Source organism: Lichenostomus cassidix, chromosome 1Aa (genome assembly GCF_008360975.1).
Source record: "Lichenostomus cassidix isolate B80296 chromosome 1Aa, HeHo_3.0, whole genome shotgun sequence".
Lineage (NCBI taxonomy): Eukaryota > Metazoa > Chordata > Aves > Passeriformes > Meliphagidae > Lichenostomus > Lichenostomus cassidix.
The window spans coordinates 16,257,772-16,275,117 of NC_139480.1; the positions used below are offsets into that span (position 1 = coordinate 16,257,772).

General features: G+C 38.9%; 1 protein-coding gene across 4 annotated transcripts in view; it reads left to right on the forward strand.

The window, feature by feature from the left end:
• The window catches only part of TAFA5 (TAFA chemokine like family member 5), a 402,257-nt gene that overhangs the window by 109,516 nt on the left and 275,395 nt on the right, over positions 1–17,346 (forward strand). The window contains exon 1 of one of the 4 annotated variants that reach the window (XR_014846456.1): positions 731–1,114. The exons of the other annotated variants lie outside the window; for them this stretch is intronic. The gene's annotated coding sequence lies outside the window, so the exon portion shown is untranslated. Of the gene's footprint in view, positions 1–730; positions 1,115–17,346 lie in introns of those variants that run through there. 4 annotated transcript variants of the gene reach the window in all.

Here is a 17,346-nt window from a genome sequence, read left to right on the forward strand (position 1 = left end):
GGCTGGTTTTTGGGGTTTTTTTTATTCCCCTGATTTATTACATTCTTTCATTTGCGCTCCTGTTTTCCGCGGGGATTGCTGCAGCGGAGGCATCAACCTGTAGACCGAGAGCCCGCCGTAGCCCGGCGCGGCTGCTCGGAGGGCGCGCTGCGGTGCCACCGCCGGGCGCGGCCCCGGGACAGGGTCAGCCTCGCGGGCGGGCGGCGGGCGAGGGAGCGGGACCGGCCACGGTGCCTGGGGGACTTGCCGGGGCCGGGCGATGAGGAGCCCCGGCGGCGGAGGTGCGAGCCCAATTGGAGACCGGCGATCTGTGCGAGAGCCCCCGAGCGGCCCCGCGTTTGCTGGGGACGGCGGGATGAACTGACTTCCCTCCCGCCCCCCGCACCCGCACCGGAGAGCATCTCCGAGCCGGGGGAGGAGGAAGGGGGTGCAACAAATTGCCGCCAGCCGGGAGAAGTTGCAGTAAAGAGAGATCCCTCCCTCCCGCTCCCTCCCCTCCCCGCTCGCTCTCTCCTCCCCGAGCCGTGGCAGCGAGCAGCGGAGCGGCGGCCCGACGAGCGAGCGGCACCCGCAGCCCGGCGATGCTGCAGCGGCTCCCGCGGAGCCTCGGCGGGGAGGGCCCGGCCCCTGCGCGCCCCGCGCCGACCGGCGGCGGCGCGCCCTGAGCGGCGGCGGCGGCCCCGCGGCGCAGCGGGCGCTGTTGCGCAACCCTGCCCGGCACTGCCGGCTCCCTGCCCCCGCCGCCGGCTCGGCGCGGCTCGGCGCGGCTCCCGCGGAGACGGAGCGCTGATTCATGGGGCCCCGCGCCGGCTGCCTCGGCGAGGAGAGCGCGGCGCTGCCGCTGCCCCCGCGCGGGGTGTGAAGCCCCGGCCCCTCCTCCGCAGCCCCGGGCTCGCCCGCCCTGCTCGGGAGTGTGGTCCCTGTCGGGAGCCGCCGCGCCTGGCGCACAGAGGGAAGCGTTGATGCATCGCTGTGGAAATTCATTGTGTGACTTTCTGGGTATTTACTGAGTTTCAGACCGAGATGCAGCTCTTGAAAGCTTTATGGGCACTAGCAGGAGCAGCGATCTGCTGTTTTCTTATATTTGTCATCCACTCACAGTTTCTTAAAGAAGGTAATTGTATGTGCATGTCTACATATCCTGTTCTTTAATACTAAGATCTTTACGAGGTGCCTTAATTATTTTTACTGTTTCCAGTATGTTCTATTTACAGCAGTGCTTCCACGCTATTTTTCCTTTCCGTTAAAGCCTTCTCAATTTTGTTGCTTTAGATAATAGGTAGGCTTAGACTTACATATTTGGTAAATGTATAAATTATATGTATATATAAACATATATATATGTATATATATCTATGAAATCTGTGTGATGTTTATATTCGATGTTTTAGCTGACATCTCATTTCTTTATGGGGCATGTATAGTCTATAGAAAATATTTGTTGCTATCAGATGACCACAAAACAGTAGTCATCATGGGAATATTAATAAACCAAAAAACCTCCTTAACAAGTAAACGTCTTATTTTTGTACCAAATCAATAGGCATCCTTTTCCTCTTCCTTATTCAGTACATTTTCAATAGATGGCACTAAAGTTCTATGGAAAGGGCAGGGCAGAGCAAATCCTGGGCATTCAGCATCTTTCCTTCTCCTCACTGCCCCGAAACGGGAAGAGGCCTTTGCGTGGCTTAAAGGCTCCTGGTTTTTTCCCATCTTATGGTCAGAAAATTGTGATTACAATTTACAGGAGAAAATAGTTTCGGCTTTGGGGCAGGCTTTCCTCTTTTTTTTTCCCCTACTTGGGTGGAAAAAATTATGTTTGATTAAGTGGGTAGAGGGATTTTCCTCTCCTTGTATTGCTCCTTTTCCGTTTTGTTTGTTTATTTTCTTTCTTCAGGAAATTAGTGTTTTCTTTTTGCCCATACTGTTAAAATAATTATTCCACTTGTTATTTGTATAGCAAACTTTAGTCTAACATTCAAGTGTCAATCCTAAGAAATGTATATATTTGGTGATGTATGGGAAAGTCCAGTCCTGTTTTTTAAGCAGTGTTAACAAATACAACACAACAATATGGGGGTTTTGATGAACCCATTTTTTCTTTTTTATCATTGTAATACAGTTGAGATTATAGCTGGAGGATAAAGGAGCCAAGCTCAGCTTGGAGTGCTGGCTGAGCTAAGCAGGGAGGAAACTTTTTTGTGACTGGGACAAAGTTTTACTCAAGGCTGGGCAAAGCGACAACCTTGCAACCGCCGAAGTAGCGGTACTGATTTTAATTTAGTGTCAGAAAAAGCATGAGACTGCATTTTCACAGATTTTTTTTTTCCTTAAATTAATAAACACCGATTTGGTTAATTTAGAAGCATTATCCAGATACCTTCGGTGCTGAATATTTCTGCTTTAAGAAACCTACCCATGCTGTAATTGCATTGTATGCAATGCCTCCCACATAGTGACTTATTTAACATTCTTTTACAATGCTCAGACAACTGTATTTATATAGATCTGTCTAATGACATGGCCTGTTTCGAGGAGATTTTGCAGAATTTCAGGCTGGTTTTTTGACACTATTTGCCATTATGCTGCTTTTTTTCTTCAGTGTTTCAGGGCTTGAGGTCTGTGTTACTGTTAAAAAATCCATAAGGATGAAGCATTTTGTTTCCCTTAAAATATTTCCTCTTGCCTTGTAGGAACAGAAAGCTAGCAAATTATTTTATAAAAACCAGAAACCATAGCCATAAATGATGGACTTTTAACACATTTGACATTTCTCCAGCGATTAAAACTATTCTTAATGTGGACTGCAGTGAGCAAACTGAAGCTCTTGAGCTTGTTGGATAACTTAATTACATCAGTTTGTTTATATTTGCTCCTGAAATACTTCTGCTATCTTTAGCAATGAGAACTATATATTGACTGTAAATTACCTGTATTGGGATGGTTGTTAGACTTTGCTTGATGGGTCCTAATCTCCACAATAATATTTTGACCCCTTCTGTATAATTACTTCAGCAGTGTATGTATTCCTTCTGCCCTGTAGTTTCAATAAGGACACTGAATAGTTTAGTGGAGTTGATTGAAAGTCTGCATGGTACAACTGGGTTTTTTCTTTAAGAAGAACTTTTAAAATATCCAATAAAAATGAATGGTTTCATTCAATAAAAATGAATGGTTTAAGCATAATATATTTAAATAAGGCATATAAGAAAATGGGAAATAGATAACGTTGGATTTAAGGTATATATTGTACGCAGTTTGCAAAAAAGGAGTTACAATTACTTTTTCCTTTTTCATTTTAAAACCTGGTGTTTTATGTTACTTTCAGTAAGAAAACAAAGAGAAAAAGTGTGAGGAAAGGACTAGCAGATAATTTAACCATATGCCTACCACATTAGTTTATTAAGTAAATATGAACAGAGAAGAGTACATGTGAGATTACTACCTTCATAAGGTAATAATCACTATCCTCATAAGATTTGAAGTTGTTTTCTGATGTCAGAATTAGCCTTTACATTATAATTCTATAAAAAGTTAGGAATGCCATGTCTCATTGCACATGATGTTAGGCTGTTGATTTCCTGGAAAAAGATTTATTTCCCACTGGAGCCTAATGAGCTACATGGGCTTGCTGTTTGTAACTCAGCTGTGTGGTCGAATTCCTAAGTTAAATGCTTGGACATTTTAATTTGATTATTGCTTGTGCAGACGGATAATTTCCTGTTGTCCCAAAGAACATTCAAATAAACCACCAGTTTGCCTAGCTTGATCAGATTAGCTGATAACAACTATCTCCTGAGACAAGTTGACAGTACAAGTTCATACAGCAAGCATCTCTTTTGTATGCAAGGCAATTGATTTAAGAAAAATGACATGTAGAATCAATTAAAGTTCAGTCTTAATTTTTTAATGCATGTTCTTTCAGTTTTTGCATGTTTCATAGTATTTATTGCTGACTTTTTTCCAGAGCTAGGTTTTAACAGAAAACTGACATACTCTTCACTTCCTACAAAGTTATGAAGTGAAGAATTATAATTGCTACATGTCTTTTTCTGTGTTCATTTTCCTTTTACTCACTTGGAATTACTGATGTTATCTGGTACATTATGCTCTTATGACCTATTAACACAACATATTTTTAAAACTTCAGTTGTACTGCGTGGCTGTAGTGTGTAGAGCTTTCATGACACCTAGCTGAAATTTACTACCAGAATCAAATCCTCCTTCAGTCCCATTCATAAATATGAGATTGTATGTTGCAACAGTCAACTGAGATTTTTTTCATAATGTTCGTTTTCTTTTAGTTCCTATGCTGAAGTGGCCCTGTCTTAATTCTTAAATATTTTTACATACATTTGTGAATTGAAGCAGTTTGTTAGTAGCATTACATTACTTCCATATAAATGGTGTTAAGAAACAATGAATGCTTGTTCTGAGATGAGTGGGAAAGAGCTGTTTAAATGTCTATTTTCATTAATATGTTTTTTTTCAGGAAGTGAAGAATGGGTGACACAGGGTGCCATTTTTCCACACTTAGGCTTTTGTGTGGAAATACAGGTCGTCCTGGGGCTAATCCGTTCCCCTACGTCCAATCTGTCCTTCAGTGTTTCTAAAAGATGAATAGAGCTGTGAACCCAGAAAAGGGTATTGTGATATATAATTGCAGTCCCATGCCTGTCTGATCTTCCTGCAAAGCAGTTTAACATACTCTAGTCAGCTGCAGTCAGTATGAAGGACTGTTTAAAATTTCAATATCTAAAACTTTTTGCATACACTATTGAAAATTAGAAGTAGCCAAGTACATTCACTACATGTCTGATTTTAAATGAGTCTTTATCTATTATTGTTTAACACATTTATTCAAAGAGAAATGAAAAACATTTGGGTTGACATTGCACCCCATCAATTGTGGGAACTCCTTTGCCCCTGACAAGGACCTCTTTCAGGTACTAGAACATTTTAACCATTCAGACTCAGTGGTGAGGGAGAAAGGTAAAGGATACAGTTTCCAAATGTTTGTTTGAACCTCATGGAAAGTAGGGCAGTTAGGGAGTATCTTCAGAAGGGTTCATGTCAGCCAGGGTGTGTTACAGCCCTGGATATACTCTAAAGCTTCATTTATGTGCTGGTTGCTCATTAGAAGATGGAAATGTCTTATTTATCAAAGGTGCTTTGATATTTTGAATGGCTTAGGAGATTAGAGTGATGTTAGCCTTGTTTGGAGAGAGACTGCACAGAAACATAGATTCAGTCTCAACAATCTGACTTAAAGTGTAGAGGATTGGAATATTCAGCTCTCAAAACCATATTCTTAATCTGTTGGGTAGAAGTTCAGTTGTAAGCTCTGTAAAATAGGGTGTTTTTCTGTTGATATACCGCAGTATTTGAGACAAGAGAATTCTGGTACTTCTGGTATAACCACATGATTACCTCTGTAAACCAGAATTCTAGTAGCATTTGTGCAGATTTAGTGTATACTTATATATATGAATAAGATACCTGTTTGGCACATTATATATACATATATATTGCCTTGGGCAAAAGTTAGCAATTATTGGGTTACACTTGTTGACACTTCTCCGTCAATCATATTTATAGGAATTAGTGTCAAAATAGTGAAAAATACTACAGCAGTGTCCTTAAAAGAGTGCTGTATTACACATAATAACTTGGCTAAGTTTTATACTTAATATCTTTTTTCTGTCACTTTTTATAGAGATTTAAATATTTTATCCTGTTCTAAAAGTACAGAAAAAGGTTTATGCGTATTTTTGTTTTTAGCGTGTACCTTTTGACTCTGACAAGAACAAGGCACATATTCTATTTAGCTGTGTAACTCCAAACAACTCTGCTACTCCTCTGCTAATGTTTGAAAATGTCTAATGACCATATTCCCAAGATGATTTTTTAAAGAGCTTTCTGTTCACATAACCTGATGGTTTGAGGAAGCTGGTATTGCCAGTGTTCACTGCTCTGTAAAAAATGTTGAGGAAAGGAGTTGTTATCTTCTGAAACGTTTTGAGTCTTTGGCCTTCAACATTTTCCTAGAAAGAATTTGAATGGGACTTAGTATGACAGATAATATTGCCAGCCTTTCATTTTTATTTTATCTTTTAAACATTAAAAAAAAATTCTTCAACCAGTTAAACATAGAAAGATAATTGCTTTTAGGAATGTGGGGAAGAAAAGGTTTTGGGTTGTTTTAGAGTTATTTTTTCAGTTTTCCCTTTTATTCTTTACCTGTGTCTCAAAACAGTGAGATTCCTTGTGTACCAGATGTGCTGCATATGTTACCTATATATATAGTAAAATTGAGTTGAGGACAGCGTGTCCCAGCTGCAAATTTGCTGAAGGGTTTGTTACATTTAACACATAATGTAGTATAATTTTTTCTACTGTTTATCTTCCATGCATTTTTCGGGGGATGTTGGAAGAGGCAGATATGAATGATATTATCAGTGCAGCACATCAAGGTAGGGAGAGGCACAGAATAAAGAAGTGGAAGGTTTCATCTTCCCATCCAGGAAACAAAATTGGCATTTGAAAATCCTTAGGCTTGAATAAGGGCTGCATAGGAAAGAAAATGTGAAAGGTACCCAAGCTGTCGTTGAATTTTTTTGTATAGTTTTATGGCAACTAAATAGAATTAAGACCCAGTTCAGTGGCTGTGTGATATTGTGTGGCGCACTGAAGCTGCAGAAAAATGAGAAGAGGTCCTGCTTTGAGATAAAATAGCTTTGTGTTTGAAATGTTTTAGCATTTCCAGTCCATTGTTGGTTTTTTTGTTTCTTTGTTTTTTCAATGGGATCAGAGAGATGTAGCAGTGAAAGGAAGCAATGCAGGCAATTTTCTCAATAATTTTTTTTCAGGGAGACAGGAAAAATGTTCTCTGTGGCATCTGCTGTGCCGGGCTGTACCAAGAGGGGGAGTCTGACAGATTTTTCTACCCATGGGAGGAAGCTTTGAAATAGTCTTTCACTTTGGGTGTTTAATATGAACGACTTGTGTGTCTTCACAGGGAGCTGCACCATCGATGCTATAAACCTCATACTTCTCCCGACTGAGCAACTTTAAAAAAGCCATTAGTAAGAGATTTTCAGTAGCCTTTTCCCGATTGCCTGTTTTCATACCCCAGGAGCACAAGTGATGAATTATTGACCTTTTTCAGCATTTATCAGCACTACCTGTTCCTAAAGGCAGTACTAAGGACTGATGTGAGTCACATCATACAAAAGTGCATGCTTTTTAGATCTGTTGGTTAATATTTATTTTTCTCTTTTCTTAGCAGGCAGACACTGTATCAAATATTAAACTGCCAAAACAAGACACACCAACTGAGACTTTTTGAAACTGAACTAAAAAGGCCAAATAAAAAAAAAAAAACAAACGTATTCACTAGTCGAGTTCAATATAATATTGCTGAGAAAATCCATAATTTTTTTTTTAATTCACTAGTCAAAATATAGATAAAATTATTCTTTTCACATATGTATTTAAAAAAGCTCTTTATAATCATATGAAGAAAAGTTGCCACACAATTGTGCTAATTATAATAACAGTATTTGTTTCCTGGTAGCATTTAGATATCCCAGTTGGAATTGGTTGCTCAGCTGAGTGTGACTGGCCAACTGGGGGATTTATTCCATCCAATAGCTGCATTTTATTTTTCTTAGAAATTATATCCTCTTGCTACTTATAACCCATAGTGATAATAGGTTCTGTTTAATAACAAAATCCTATTATTTGCCTAAATGTGGTTTCTATGCCTGTTCTAGAAATCCAACACAACATAATGAATGTGTCTATTCATTATATTTACCTTTGGCACCACATCAGTTCACAAGTAAATCTTACTCAGAACAATAGATCTTCCTACTAATTGTTGTTAGTCTTCTGAAAAGCAATAAGTAGCATGTTTGGAATATGTCCAAGCAGCAAATTAACATATAAATAACCAATATCAATATCTTCTTAAAGCAGACAGCATAGTAACATGTGTTTTCATGAGTGATGTATTATTTTTGACCATATAAAGGAAAGAAGATTGTATTAATTTATCAGGTGAAAAAATTTATTTGTAATAGATAAGTATTTTCTGGATCTCAGCTTCTTTCTAATGTGCCACAAGGCTATGTGGTGTTTCAAGATCTGGATGTTTAATTGCAGTCACACATGAGAAAAGATTAAGTGGATCCACAGGAGAACAAAGGGAACAGCTAAATCTTTAGGAGATGTGACCTAGAAAAGAGAACTAAAGACACTAGTGTTACCAAGTTTAGAGAAGAGATTACTAGCATGATAAGAGATTTCAGTGGGTAAAATTCTGCCTTGAGAATAGGAAACCATCCTTTCTGTGGTGTGGGAAGATCACAAGAAACAATGAATGCAAACTGATGAGGGAAATTTAGACTAGACATTGGGAAAGGTTGCAGCCAGACAGATTTGTGCTGATGCTTTAGGGAGGACTTGCCAATGGCAAGAACAGTTAAGCATTGGAATAGATTTTGTTGAGAAGCTGTAGAATAGGAGAATTTTATTTTCAAATTAAAATGTTGCCTGTTGGGAACAGAATTCTTAAGTTGAAGCTGACTGATGGCCTAAGTGACTTCTTGAAGTCCATTGAAATCTGATTCTCCAAAATGTGCACTTACCTAAAACTTGCAAAGGTGAAAGATATTTAAACATCTAACTTCAGGGCAATTTTCTGTTGATTGCTGAAGTGAATAGGCTCCTGAGAAATTATCCTAGGATCTGAACGTATCAGAGAACAAAAAAACTCAAGAAATCAGCCAGTGTTTAAAGTATTTTATTTGCTAAAACATACCTTTTTTTGAGTTGCAGATGTAATTTAAAACAAAAACAAAACAAAAAAAGGAAAAGAATATATAATGACTCATAAATAAAGATCACTTTTTAAGTGCCGTTTATGTTGCAAACTCTTAGGATTCAGGTGTTCTAAATCAGGACCTTGCTCTGTTTGTGCTTCTTAATATACAGAAAAATAGTGAAATAGGGATATTAGTTTAATTCACTTTCTGATATTTTTTATAAGATCAGGATTTGTGTTAAGGATTGTTGGTTTCTGTTAGTCTGCTCTTGTAACCCCAGCATGAGAAGGGTTTATCTCCAGGTAAACTGTTTACTCTGACATCTGGTATGGGAAGCACAGAACCAACCCCACAACAGGGTGAGCTCCAAATGGCTTCAGAAGGATTCTCTGTTAGCCTGTGCCTGTTTGGTGCTATGGGTGATTAAAAGCTTTGGGTTCATTGCAGTCTGCAGTGGTGTGTACCTTTACGCAGTACTGTCCTATTTTTATGATGTCTGTATAGTTCCAAATCCAGTAGCAAAAGGAGAATTAGCAAGTTGTGCTGACAGAAAGGCTTGTGGGTCGATACAAGGACAGGGAGAGATCACTCACTAATTACCATCACAGACAAATTCTTCTTAATAAAGAATTAATTCAGGGAAGAATTAATTTAATTTACTGCCAGTGAAAATCAGAGTAGGGTCACAAGAAACAAATCCAAATCTTAAAACACCTTCAGCCCATGACTCCCTTCTTCCTGGGTTTCACTCTGCTCCCAGTTTTTCTGCCTTCTCCCCTTAGTGGTGCAGGGTGGTGGGGAAGAGGGGATGCAATCCATTAATCACACATTGTCTCTGTTGCTCCTTCCTCTTCACACTCTTCCCCAGCTCCAGCATGGAGTCCCTCCTATGGAAGACAGTCCTCCACAAACTTCTCCAGCGTGGGTCCTTCCACCCCCGTTGGGTTTGGGTTAGTCAATGAGGAACAGACTGCTGCAGTGTGGGCTCCTTTCTCTCTGATCTGCAGGTCCTGCCAGGAGTGTGCTCTGCTGTAGGCTTCCCGTGAGGTCACAGCCTGCCTTGGCATCTCTCTGTTCCAGCATGGGGGTCTTTCAAAGGCTGCAGGTGGATCTCTGCTCTTCTGGGGATCCCCATGGACTGCTGGGGCAGAGCTGCCTCACCGTGGTCTTCACGGGAGTCTGCTTTGGTGCGTGGAGCACCTTCTCCCTCTTCTTCTCTGACCTTGGTGTCAGCAGGGCTGTGTATTTCTGTCACATATTCTCACTCCTCTTTCTGAATGGTGCTGCTGTTGCATAGATTCCCCCCCTCCCCCTTCCTAAATATGTTGTCTCAGAGGTGCTACCACCACCACTGACGGACTCGCTTCTGGCCAGTGGTGTGTCCATTTGGAACTGGTTGGCATTGGCTGCACTGTGCATAGGGGAAGCTTCCAGCAGCTTCTCACAGAAGACATCCCTAAAGCCCCCCATCTCTCCCCAGGCACTGCCATGCAAACCAAATATATCCATAGTCCCCAGCTTGTGCTTGGAGCAAGTTCTGTGTAATCTTTTTGTGTCTATGGAAGAGTTATACACTGCAAAGTTGGTCTACTTAGAGATGTAAAAGACCTGGGTACTAGTTACCGTTTTCTTGATCAGTATTAACATTCCTTGAAAGACAGGAAATCAGAAAGTTTTTTTAGAAGTTACTGTATTAAAAGTTAAAATTTCTTTATTTCTTTACACTAGCTTTACAAAGAGCACTTGCATTTTATGTGGTTTTGTGCTGACTGCTAATTAATCCTGACAACGACGTTACATGATATATTTTGAAATTTTCTGCTGTTTTTATTGTATTAAATTACATGTTTTTTCTACGCTATTCTTTCAATGCAAATTTATGGCTTTAAGGAAAGAAAAAACCAAACCTCTGCTCCATTATTCAGAGTTGTACATATTTTGGAGATCTGCATTGTGTATCTGGGAAAAGATTTAGCCTCAAGAGAATCAAACAGTTGTTTGAAATGGTCAAGGCTTGAGTATCACCTTGCTTACGGCTATGAACTAATTGAGATTAAACTAAAATGGTTGTGAAGATGCTTTCTCTTCCTGTGCATTGGCAGGTCCCATTATCTGTTAATTCTTTAAAAGTATTATCTAGTCATTAAGAGAAATGAATGTACTTTTTTATTCCTCTTTTGTTCTAGCTTTTGCCTTTGTTTTTATAGTACATGCTGGTAGACGAAGTAAAGAGTCTTCAGCTTCATTTATTGTGGAAAGATCTTGCAACTGTTTTAGGCATTTTTGTGTACTTGGCTATAAAACTATATAGATTGTACCAGCTGCTGCCTTATCTTATTTTATAGAATTATAATGGATGCTGATGAGTTTTAGATGCAAGCCTTTAAAGATAAATATCACTTTGCTTTGTGTTATTTTCTTTGGTACAATATAGTAACAGCCGCATTTTGTTGAATCTTTCCATCTTTCCATTATTTTGATTAACATTTTAGTAAAACCTTTCGTATTTTGAAATTCTAAGAAGTTCTGTGTCTTCCCTAAAGACTATTAAAACATTAAACATGTAACATGTAAACATGAAAACATTTAGCAAATAGTGGCATGATTTTCAAGTGGACTGAAGACTCAAGAACTGCCATTACCTGCAATTAGAGATTGTATGATAAGACATATGGGTTAAACATTTTCTTGGCCATTTCCACTTATTTAATGTCAAGGCCCAACAGATTTATTATAATTACTCGTTAATTCATAACTAGACAAAAATCTATTTGTTGTGATGTATAGTGATTGCTTGTAGTGTTAAGTATTTATAAAAAAGGCACTTTAAGTTTGGTGTCTAAATTAGCAGTTTTTCCTTTTTGTTGCACTTTCCTGAGCCCAAAAGCATTTTGCAAACCACACACGGCTTTTCACTTCTAAGTAAACTGTCTTTGGTAACAGCCTTAAGAAAGTAATCTGTAAGGTATGAATGTTGAAGAGAACAACGTGATTAGAGAAAATGAGTGCACTGTTTGATGTTAGGAATGAAATCTTGTCTCCAGTGAAATTGATGCTGAACTTCTTGCTGTTTTCACCTATACTCCTGTTTTAGCTGTGCTGGGAAGCATTGAGCTTCTGCTTTGGTATACTTTCACCTTGGTTTATTGACTTGGGAAAGCATCCCTTCCTATCTGTAAAATGTGTGAGGTAAATGCCTTTGGAAGATAATACCTACTGAAACTCTTTTCCAATCAACTGATTAAAGCGTGTATTTCCCTGGGAAGGTTCTGTGTCACACTAGAGTTCCTTGTCCCATACTTGGACACTCCAGCTCCTAATAACAGTGTTTTCTGATGGTAAAATGAGGTTATTTTCCTTGTTCCACAGACCCTAAAAATAATGGCTGTTGTGCAACTGCATACTCCAATGCAGTGAATTATTAGTGTTAGTAGTGTGTGCTTCTACTTAATTATGCAGTTAGGCCTTATCTGGAGCTGGAACTGTATCCTTGCAGTCACTTAACAAATATAGAGACGCTCGCTGTTCACAGAAGAAGTGCAAGAAAAAGATTGTTAAATTATACATGAGCAAGTAGTTAAAATAACAGAAGTTATGAAATATCATTTCTCCTCAGTGTCTCTTCACAGGCATAATGGTTTTCTTCATCTAGAATTGCTGAATTCTTTTAGTAGTCTTTGTTCACTTCTGGTTTCTGTCTTGCATGCACTCCTAAGAGGATGCAGGATGAAGCTTCATTCTGCGCACACACATGGGAACATGGGCAAAAAAGGAGATGGTCAAGGGATCTTTTATGATTCTGAATAACGTGGTTTTTTTCCCCTAGTTTCTAGGCTCTCTTAGATATAAATTCCATGTTGCCTCTGCCTGTGTTCTTACATAACTACAAGTATAGTGTTGACTGTCCCTCTACCCATTAAAAAATTGTTAGTGTCTGATTTTTAGTTTAAAATAGGGCTGGCTGCATGATCTAGTTCACTGGGCTTTAGGGTTTTGTGTATTAGCTAATGAATTACCAGTATCCTGATCTAATTTTTTTTTGGGTACAGTCTGAATTTTTTCTAATACTGGAAGAGAAATGAGATGAACATCAGATTTGTGCCCTTTTGTAATTTTTTCATCTTTACTAGGTAGAGATTTTTTACTAGACAGCTCAGTTGCAAACTTCCAGACAACTGGTCCCTTAGGAAGACAGATCACAGAATCATAGACAGAGTGGACCGTAAAGATTATCATTTAGTCCCAACACCTTTCCATTCACAGGGACACCTTCTACTAAACCAGGTTGCTTAGCTGATTATGCTGGGGAGACCAAGTTCTATATGTAGTTAAGCTCCTGCATTTCCATATGCATTTTATTGTATTGCCACGTTTTAAAGTTTTCTTCTACATTTTTGTGAACTTCATTATAATAAGAGCTAAAGTGCATTAGACTTATAATAATTCCTAATAATAAAACCATAGAAATTAAAATCATAGAAATTATGTACATTTAGTAATTTGTGCTGTGGTGTAAAATGAACTGAAAGTCTCTATTTTTTACAGGTATTGTAATGAATAGATTGAAAATTATTCTCAGTTCACAAGATGAGATTTTCAAATCTCTCTTTTTCAGCAGACAAGAAATGGGAGTCAAATTAAAAGAAGTAGCATTTCTGTCAGATTAATCCTAATGCTATGACTCTGTGACATGATGATGAAGATGTCAGCTCTGTCTCTAGGCTTACATAATTCCTGGAATGTTCAGTGTAACAGGAACTGCAGACACCTGTGCATCTTTAGGCAGGCAAGGTTCTTGGATTCAGTAAATCTGTCCAGCATCAGAGTAGCATATCAAAACACTTTTTTTTTTCATAAAAAACTAGATCAGTCATACTTTCTTGTCCAGATTATTTCATTGTTGTTAAGAAAAAGAGGCAAAAAAAAAAGAAAATCCCACAGTAAAATTTTAATGGGATTAGCAGAAAAAGAGCAAGAAAAGGACTGAGATGTGCAGCATATTTTCATTTTCTAAAAGCTTGTATTTGCAGAAGTTAAAGAGAGAAAACTTTGCCATAGAACTCATTTGTTTGATTGCTTTCTCCTGCACTTATTTGTTATGTTTTAAAAGTCATGATTAAGCAGAGATTTGCGAACAAACTCTGATTTAATCCCAACTTCTTCTCACTGTAGCTTCATCTTTTAATATAAACCGTAGCCATTTAAAGTAAAAAGCTATTCTGATTCCATATATGAGAAAAAATTTTGTACAAACACAAAGGAAATACAGAGTTTGTTTTGAAGCCTCAATGTAAATTTACATTTCGTAATAACAAAAAGTTGCCATAGTAACATGTAGGTTGCAAAAATTTTCTAAATCTGATATATTGGACTGAGGAAACTCTTAACTTACATGACATGTTTCTCAAGTTTTTGAATAAGAGCATAATTCTGTGTATTTGTGGGTTTGGCCACAAATTTGTGCAAAACATGAAAAAATACGCAGACATTAGTAAGTTATGCAAACTGAGTCTTTTCCAATCAGCTCTCTAATTATGTTGTTCCTAAGATAATTGTTGTTTTGGAGTTTTTCCCTAAAAAGTGTAAAATATATAGGTGTTTCTCAGTATAAGATTTTGTTGCAGCTCTGTTGCTCAGCAACTGTGCAGTTAATATTGATAATTTTTAAACATGTGGGGCAATATATTCTGTCCCCATAAATTTCTTTTTAATTCTGTTTAAATAATGGCTAACTTTTTTCTCTAGAACAAACTTACCAATAATATTTTTATATGAAACAAGGCTTTGATGAACAGATGAAAAGATAGAGTTTAATAACAGGATTCATTTTTGCTATTTTAAAAGGCCAGTTTTAACACTACGCTCTGTGAGTATTAAATTCTAGTTCTGAGTGCCATGGGCTGCTCTGTTACCTTTTCCATGTGCAGCCAAACTGAGAAAATCACTTTTATGGAGCAATTTGCAGGGTTGGTTTTTAACTAGTTAGTTTACTGCATGTCTCAACTCTCAGGAAACAGTCAGTTTTTGTTTTCAGTGCTATTTATATATTTAAATCTGATAAAGAATGATGTAAGGAAATAATGTTTGCACCCAACCATTGTCTAATGCCTTCTAAAGATTGCTGTGTTGGGTCCATCTCTACTGACGATGGCCAGTGACCTTTTGACTCATGGAAGGTCTGTGCTATTTACGTTTTTAAGGTGAAGGTTTTGCTGATATCTGATACAGTTAAATGTTATAGCTTGGGTAATTCTTCCATACTGGTATGTTAGATTTAAAAATAGATATCATTTTACATATGTTGAATGTAATACCAGGAAGTACTTACAACTAGATAGTCCTAATATATACCACACTTACCATTTTTCAGCTGCAGTTCTATTGCAAAGCCTCCTTTTCCATTGTAAATCTTTAGTGTATATATATATTTCTAAATCAGCATTTATTCTTTGCTATAGAATTATAAAAAATAACTCAAAAAGCAGATCTGAGTACACCTAGACCACTGTTTTGCTTTCAGACCTCTCATGATGGAGATCCTACAGCTTTCCCAGATTTTCATGCTGCACTCATCTGTTATGTCTGCATTTACTCTTGAGTGGTTGCTGTGGTATCAATCATTTTGTCATGTGGGAAGGCTGGAGCAGAAAGCACACACACACATACAGAGCTCTTTGAAATCCTAACATACTTAACCCAATTAAATAGTAAAGATAGTACTTTATGTGTGACTGTGCAACTGCAAAGCAGCAATGTGGTGAATAGCAAATTGAAAGGCAGTGTTCAGTCCCTGCTGGGCAGGAGGAAGACTTGCTGAGGACACCCAGAATCTGGTGAGGTGTGGAATGTCTAGCTGAAAAGGCAGTGCTGGGACAATCCTGTTATTCCTTGCCCTCTGCCCCTGAGGGAGCTGCAGCCATTTTTCTATGCTTTTTTTTTTTGTTTGCACCTCATACAAGGATGTTTTACACGTGTGAGATGCATGTTCCTTGTTTTTCCTTGTTATGCTGGTTCTACTGAACTCCCAGAGCTACATTCCTTCAGTAACTGGCCATGATTTGTGTTGATGATGTTTTATGCCTCTCTCTGCCATCATCATGATTTTACATCCTGGGAGGCTCCTGCTTCACATCACTGCAGCATCCAAATGACTGCTCATACTGCCCTGGGTGCTCTTCCTCTGCTTTCCAAAATATCCCAGGTCAACAGACCACTAATGCTTTTAGAGGTTGCCAAGGGCTGCTGTTTAATGATATTTCAGGGTTTTTAAATGCAGAGTCCTTGCATTTTGCTTTTTTAGGAATAGCATTCATGAACCTCTGACCATCTACTATGGTTGCCCAGGACTTGCAACACGTCTCGTGAACACAGTTCAAAACAATGCATTTGATATTGTGATTAATGTCTTTGTCCTGTTGCTTTGCTTCCCATGGGAAGGTAAATCTGTAAGGGCGAATTTTACTGATTTTTTTTCCTATTTTAAAAATACACAATTTCCTCTTCATTTGCTGTGTTGAAGGTATTCAAAGCGGTACATCTTGCTCCCCAGCAATACAATTTCTGAGAGTTTTGAAGGAGGTCACTAGAAAATCTCTGTCCAATGGGATATAAAAAGTCATGTTTTAAATCCATTTTTATGGAAACATTTGGTACTTGAGAGTATTTAGGACACGCAGTTGCTACTGTTGACAATCTTGAATATTTTTGAAAATCATCCATCTCTAATTGCTGCTCTGTGCAGCCTCACTTTGTGTTTCTGTTTTCCAAAGCCTTGGCAAATATGTAGCTTATTTCTTTATGATAGAGATGGTAACTAAATTTTGTGTTAGAAGGCAAAGTCTGTGAATAAATATTCTTTGCATGTACTTAGCTAAGCTGCATCTTCTGCATTTTTCTGTCAGGCTGCTGTGAGGCCAGCAGCTCTCTGACACTGGGGTGTGGCGGGTGTTGGGGCTCCCCGGGTGACCTGTCAGCCAGGAGCTGTCCCAGCCCAGAGCCAGGGGCACAGGGACAGCCCCAGCCCTGGTACTGTCGCCTCCCTGAGAACAGGGACAAGCCAGGCTGGGCCCATGGCAGGGCAGTGCAGGGCTGTAGGGAGGGCTGGATGAGCTCCTAGGCTGTGGGTAGGGTGTGCCAAGCGGGGACATTGGTACCTTCAGGACCCTGATGTTGTATCTGCTTTTGGAGCTGATCCACTAACAAAGTCACTTTAGAGACCAGCAGCATTCATTGACACTCTGCATTTTGCATTTTTACATATTATATGGCAGATGTGTACTTGTCTGTTAAAGACCATGCACATTGCTTTCTGAATGTGGTAATGGGCGCTGAACGAGCTCCATGTGGACTGGCACCTGAAGATAAATTGAGCCCTGTGCTTGGGGTGATTGATATATTGCTGCACCATGTCTGTTCTTCGAGGAGGTGGGATCTATGCTTCTGAAAATGTCACTTCTTCAGAGAAATAGAAAAAGAATGCAGGAGAGGAGGGGTAACACTGAGCTGAACTGTTCTGGAC